This window comes from Acipenser ruthenus, chromosome 16 (assembly GCF_902713425.1).
Source record: "Acipenser ruthenus chromosome 16, fAciRut3.2 maternal haplotype, whole genome shotgun sequence".
NCBI classification, from domain to species: Eukaryota; Metazoa; Chordata; class Actinopteri; order Acipenseriformes; family Acipenseridae; genus Acipenser; species Acipenser ruthenus.
The window spans coordinates 17,450,818-17,457,303 of NC_081204.1; positions in this window are offsets into that span (position 1 = coordinate 17,450,818).

The window sequence follows — 6,486 nt, forward strand, 5'->3', positions numbered from 1 at the left end:
TGATCTTTCTAAACGTTAAGTTTCTATATTATTACCATATGTTTGCACAATTAGTTAATCATATTTTTCATGCAGTGTGATAAACAGGAAAGTGCAATGTTTTCTTGATTATTAGTTTCAAGGGCTTTAGGACAAAACAAACAGAATATTGTTTTCTCACTCTGTTCAGCCCTGAATAGATAAATTCCTCTTAACCTTTAAAAAAAGATTGTGACATTTTTACCTGTTTGTCTACATTCCAAATCTGCCCCTGCGTGTTTTTTTTTTTTACCAGGGCAGTTTCCTTGTGATCAAGAGATGTAAACAGTTTACTGGGAGCCAAGTGTTCCAGTTTATGTCAGAATTCTGTATATGTGCTTCCGTGTCTCTATGTGTGGGAGGCTATTTGCATGTTACACAAAGTATAGTGTGTATAACATAACATCTGACCAGCCCATTGTTCTTAAATCAGAAGATAAAGGTGGGGTAGAGCTACTCAGAATGAAGATGATTATACAGTGCCTATAGGAAGTATTCACCTCCCTTGGACTTTTTCATATTTTGTTGTGTTACAACCTGAAATCTTGATGCATTTAAATGGGATTTTTTTCTTCTGATCTGCACAACCTACTCCACACTTTCAATGTGGGAAAAAATGGGGGGGGGGGGGGGGGAAACAAATCAATTAAAAATAAAAACTTGAAAAGTCTTCATTAGATAAGTATTCACCCCCTTTGCTATGACACACCTAAATAAGCTCAGGTGCAACCAATTGCCTTCAGAACTCACACAATAAGTTGAATGGAGTCCATCTGTGTGCAATAAAAGTGATTCACATGATTTCAGATTAAAACCGCCTGTCTCTGTAAGGTCCCACAGTTGGGTTGTGCATTCAAAGCAAAAATACTACCATGAAGAAGAAGGAGCTTTCAAAACAACTTCAGGATAAAGTTGTGGCAAGGCACAGATCAGGGGAGGGGTATAAAAAGATTATTAAAAGATTCAAGATTGAATATCCCTTGGAGCACAGTCAAGTCGATCATTAAGAAGTGGAAGGTATACGGCACCACTCAGAATCTGCTTAGAGCAGGCCGTCCTCCCAAACTGAGCAGCTGGATAAGAAGGGCATTGGTCAGAGAAGCCAGCAAGAGGCCAATGACAACTCTGAAAGACCTACAGCGTTCCATGTCTGAGATGGGAGAAACTGTCCATATGTCAACAATAGCTCGGGTACTCCACAAATCTGGCCTGTATGGAAGAGTGGCAAGAAGGAAGCCATTTCTGAAAAAAGCCCATGTAAAATCCCGCTTGGAATTTGCAAAAAGTCATGTGGCAAAAGATTCTGTGGTCTGATGAAACAAAAATTGAACTATTTGGCCTAAATGCAAAGCGTTGTGTCTGGCGCAAACCCAACATAGCACATCACCCAGGTAACACCATCCCTACTGTGAAGCATGGTGGTGGCAGCATCACAATATGGGGATGCTTTGCATTGGCAGGGACTGGGAAGCTTGTCAGGGTAAAGGGCAAAATGGATGAAGCTAAATACAGGCAAATCCTTGAGGAAAACCTGCTTCAGTCTGCAAAAAACCTAAGACTGCGACGGAGATGCACCTTTCAGCAGGACAATGATCCCAAGCACACAGCCAAAGTGACACTGTAGTGGCTAAAAAACAAGAAAGTGAATATCCTAGAGTGGCCCAGTCAAAGCCCGGACTTGAATCCGATTGAGAATCTGTGGCAAGACTTGAAGATTGCTGTCCACCAACGATCCCCATCCAGCTTGACAGAGCTTGAACAATTTTGCTAAGAAGAATGGGCGAATAATGCACAATCCAGATGTGCAAACCTGGTAGAGACTTACCCCAAAAGACTCACAGTTTGCTTACTATACCAGAATCTAATGTATTAGATTAATGTAGATTAGGAATAGCAGAGGACCTAATACTGATCCCTGTGGTATACCACTGGTTATCTTGCTCCATTTTGAGGTTTCTCCTCTAATCAGTACTTTCTGTTTTCTACATGTTAACCACTCCATAATCCATGTGCATGCATTTCCTTGAATCCCTACTGTGTTCAGTTTGAGAATTAATCTTTTATGTAGGACTTTGTCAAAAGCTTTCTGGAAATCTAAATAAACCATGTTGTATGCTTTGCAATTATCCATTGTCGATGTTGCATCCTCAAAAAAATCAAGCAGGTTAGTTAGATACAATCTCCCTTTCCTAAAACCATGCTGACTGTCTCCCAGGATATTGTTACCATATAGGTAATTTTCCATTTTAGATCTTATTAGTTTCCATAAGTTTCCATATCATAGAAGTCAGGCTTATTGGTCTGTAGTTACCTGGTTCGGTTTTGTCTCCCTTTTTGTGGATTGGTATTACGTTTTCAATTTTCCAGTCTGTCGGTACAACCCCTATGTCAAGACACTGTTGCTGCATGATCTTGGTTAGCGGTTTGTAAATAACTTCTTTCATTTCTTTGAGTACTATTTGGAGGATCTCATCTAGCCCAGGGGATTTGTTTATTTTAAGAGCTCCTAGTCCCTTTAACACTTCTGCCTCTGTTTTGCTAAAGTTATTTAAAACTGGATAGGAACAGGTCGACATGTGGGGTATGTTGTCCGTGTCCTCCTTTATAAAAACCTGTGAAAAGTAATCATTTAATATATTTGCTATTTTTTTTCTTCATCTATGATTTTGCCATTTGTGTCTCTTAGACATTTAACCTCCTCTTTGAATGTTCTCTTGCTGTTATAATATTGGAAAACGTTTTGGAATTGGTTTTAGCCCCCTTAGCAATATTGATTTCTCTCTCTCTCTTGGCATTTCTAACTTCCTTTTTGACTTGTGTTTGCAGTTCCAAGTACTCTTTCTGTGTACTTTGTTTTTGGTCCCTTTTAAATGCTCATTAAAGTGCCTTTTTTCTCTGAATATTTTTTTTTAATTGATCTATTAAACCATTTTGGCCATTTTGTTTTAGATTTAGATTTGTCTACTTTTGGGATGTAATTGTTTTGCGCCTCTAGTACTACATTTTTAAAAAACAGCCATCCTTTTTCTGTGGATGTTTTCTCTATTTTACTCCAATCTACTTCTGTTAGTCTCTGTTTCATACCTTCATAGTTTGCTTTTCTAAAATTGTAAACCTTATCTTTAGTCATTACTTTTGGGGTTTTAAAAAACACTTCAAATGAGACCATGTTGTGGTCTGAGTTTGCCAATGGCTCTCTGACCTCTGTTTTAGTTATTCTGTCTTCGTTATTTGAAAAGACTAAATCAAGGCATGCCTCCCCTCTAGTCGGTGCCTTGACAAATTGCGTTAGGAAGCAGTCATTTGTCATTTCAATTTCGTCCGTCGTGCTCCCCACCGGGTTCTCCCATTTTATACGAGGAAAGTTGAAATCCCTCATTAGTATGGCTTCTCCTTTACTACACGTATTTTGAATGTCATTGTATAACAGATTATTTTGCTCAGTGTCTGAATTTGGCGGTCTATAGCATGCTCCTATTATTATGCCCTTTGAATTTTTGTCCATTATTCTGACCCATATTGATTCGCCGTTGTTTTCTTTGTCCAGAATTAACACCTGGGCTTCAAGACTATTTCTTATGTATAGCGCTACCCCTCCGCCTCTTGGTAGAAACACACAAAGAAACGCCTGAACAACTTTTCATGAAGTTATACCAGAAGAAGAATTCCAAAATGTTTGAAAGCTCTGCCTTTCCCTGCTAGTATCAAGACCATTTAGAGTTTGTGTGGATTCTTGATTTTTCAGGATGAATCTTTTGAAAAACTTATTTTTTTAAATTTTGTTAATCTAGGCGAGACCACTTTACAGATTCTGACATCTATCAACACTGACATACAAGGAAATCAAACATGCAAAGCAACAGTAACATGTGGTGAGTACAATTGTATATGTTCTGTATATCTTTGTAGTAATGTATGTATATATATGTATATATATATATGTGTATATATATATATATATATATATGTGTGTGTGTATATATATATATATAGTTTTTGTAATTCATTTGTACGTAGTTATCATACAGCCCCAAAGGAATTTGTATACTCTCATTTTGGCCCCCGAGAAAAATATTCTTGCTCACCCCTGTAATGGATAATGTATGTATATAAATGTAGCTGCCAGCTATCCCAATTCTACTTCGTTTAGCTTCACAGACCCTGATTAGCACTAATCAGTGACTGTTCAATGCTGATGTAGGTCAGGCGTTGTCCGAGATTACTAATCAGGGTCTGTCGAACCAAAATGTGAAACGAAATTTGAAATTCAAATGTTCAACCTTTTCTTTTTTAAATATTACTTTCAAAGTGCTCTGACAGTTGTAAGTATAGGCAATGCAGTGAAAGTATTGCTTCAAAACACAGCTGTATCATTGCTTTTATATTAGCTAAAAGAAGAAGCCAAGATACAGTGACTAATTATTACATATATTATTCAATAGTTTCTTAGCAGACACCCTTATCCAGGGCAACGTACAATTATATCATGTTACTTTATTTATTTACTTTTTTTACATAGAATTACCTAGGTAAAGTACCTGCTTGCTCAAGGGTACAGCAGCAGTGTCCCCCACCTGGGATTGAACCCACAACCCTCCAGCCCAGAGTCCTAACCATTACTCCACACTGCTACTCCCTATATATATATATCTATCTATCTATCTATCTATCTATCTATCTATCTATCTATCTATCTATCTATCTATCTATCTATCTATCTATATAAACACAAAATAAAACAAATATAACAAAACACAAATTAAACACCTAGCTCCGCTTTGGAGCGCTACCTAAACAGGTTATTTCCCCTCACCAACTCGCAGGACGGCTGAGCCATTTACCTGACTCCACAAACAAAACACACACGGGCTTAACACAGCACGCACTTTTAATTCTGGCAACTCGGAGACAGAGCACCTCTTCTGCCTCCTTCTACTCAGCAGCCTCGATCAGATTAACTGATCCTCTCTTATACCCTGCCCTGGCCCCAATTCCTAATTACTGCCCAGGTGCAGGTGATAATTAAATAAGAAAACAGTTAAATTAAACCATAAAACAATTAAACAAAACAAAGGTGATTTTTTTTTTGTCTTTTTCTCTTCAGGGAGGCTTCAACCCCCTCCTTGCTGTCTCACACATCCCGCTGCTGTTACAATATATACACTACCGGTCAAAAGTTTTAGAACACCTCCATCTTTCCAGTTTTTATTGAAATTTACGCAGTTTAATGTCTCAATGTACTCTGAAATTAAAGCATAGAACAAATAAACAATTGGAGATAAAAAAAATTTAATCTAAATTTTTGACTCATCAAAGTAGCCACCTTTTGCAGATATAACAGCCGAACACACTCGTGGCATTCTTTCTACAATGGAAATCAAATATTGTTCGGAAAGTTCTTCCCAACACTGTTGCAGAAGTTCCCACAAATGTGTTGCACTTGTAGGTTGCTTTGCTTTCACCCTTCAGTCCAGTTCATCCCAAACCAGCTCGATGGGGTTTAAGTCTGGAGACTGTGCTGGCCATTCCATGATTTGAAGCCTACCGTCTTGTTCTTTTCATCTAAGGTAGTTCTGACATAGCCTGGAGGTATGTTTTGGGTCATTATCTTGCTGTAGGATGAACCCCTGACCAACTAGGCGTATACCAGAGGGTATTGCATGGCGCTGCAAAATGCTGTGGTAGCAGTTTTGGTTCGGGTGCCACTAACTCTGTGCAAGTCGCCGACTCTGGATCCAGCAAAAGAGCCCCAGACCATCACGCTTCCTCCCCCATGTTTGACAGTTGGTGTCACACACCAAGGAACCATCCTTTCGCCTACTCGACGGCGTACAAAAACCATGCGTGATGAACTGAAGATTTCAAATTTTGATTCATCGGTCCATAAGACCTTCTTCCAGTCTTCAGTAGTCCACTGGCGGTGCTTCATGGCCCAGGCGAGCCTCTTTTTCTTATTTTGCCATCTTAGCAATGGCTTGCTTACTGCCTCTCGACCTGTCAAACCTGCAGCTCGAAGTCTTCTCTTCACAGTTGAAACTGAGACTTGCTTACTTCGACCAGTGTTAAGCTGTGCTTGAAGCTGTTGTCCTGTGAGCCGCCTATCACACAAGCTGTTGACTCTCAGACGCTTGTCTTCTGATTCTGTTGTGGCTTTGGGTCTGCCAGACCTCTTCCTGTCAGAGTTTCCTCCAGTTTCCAAGTGCCTTTTGATGGTGTAGGAAACTGTACTCACTGACACCTTGGCTTTCTTTGCAATTTCTCTAAAGGAAAGACCTACACTTTTAAAGGTTATAATGGTCTGTCTGTCTTCCTTTGTTAATTGCCTTTTTCTCGCCATTATGTGAGCAATATACTACTTCCTGCAGTACAATACTGTCCAAATAATGCTTAAGAGGGTGTAGTAACACAGTCTGTTCCAACACTGCTTTTATACAGACAGAGGGTTTGTAAGTAATCAACAAAAGTTGG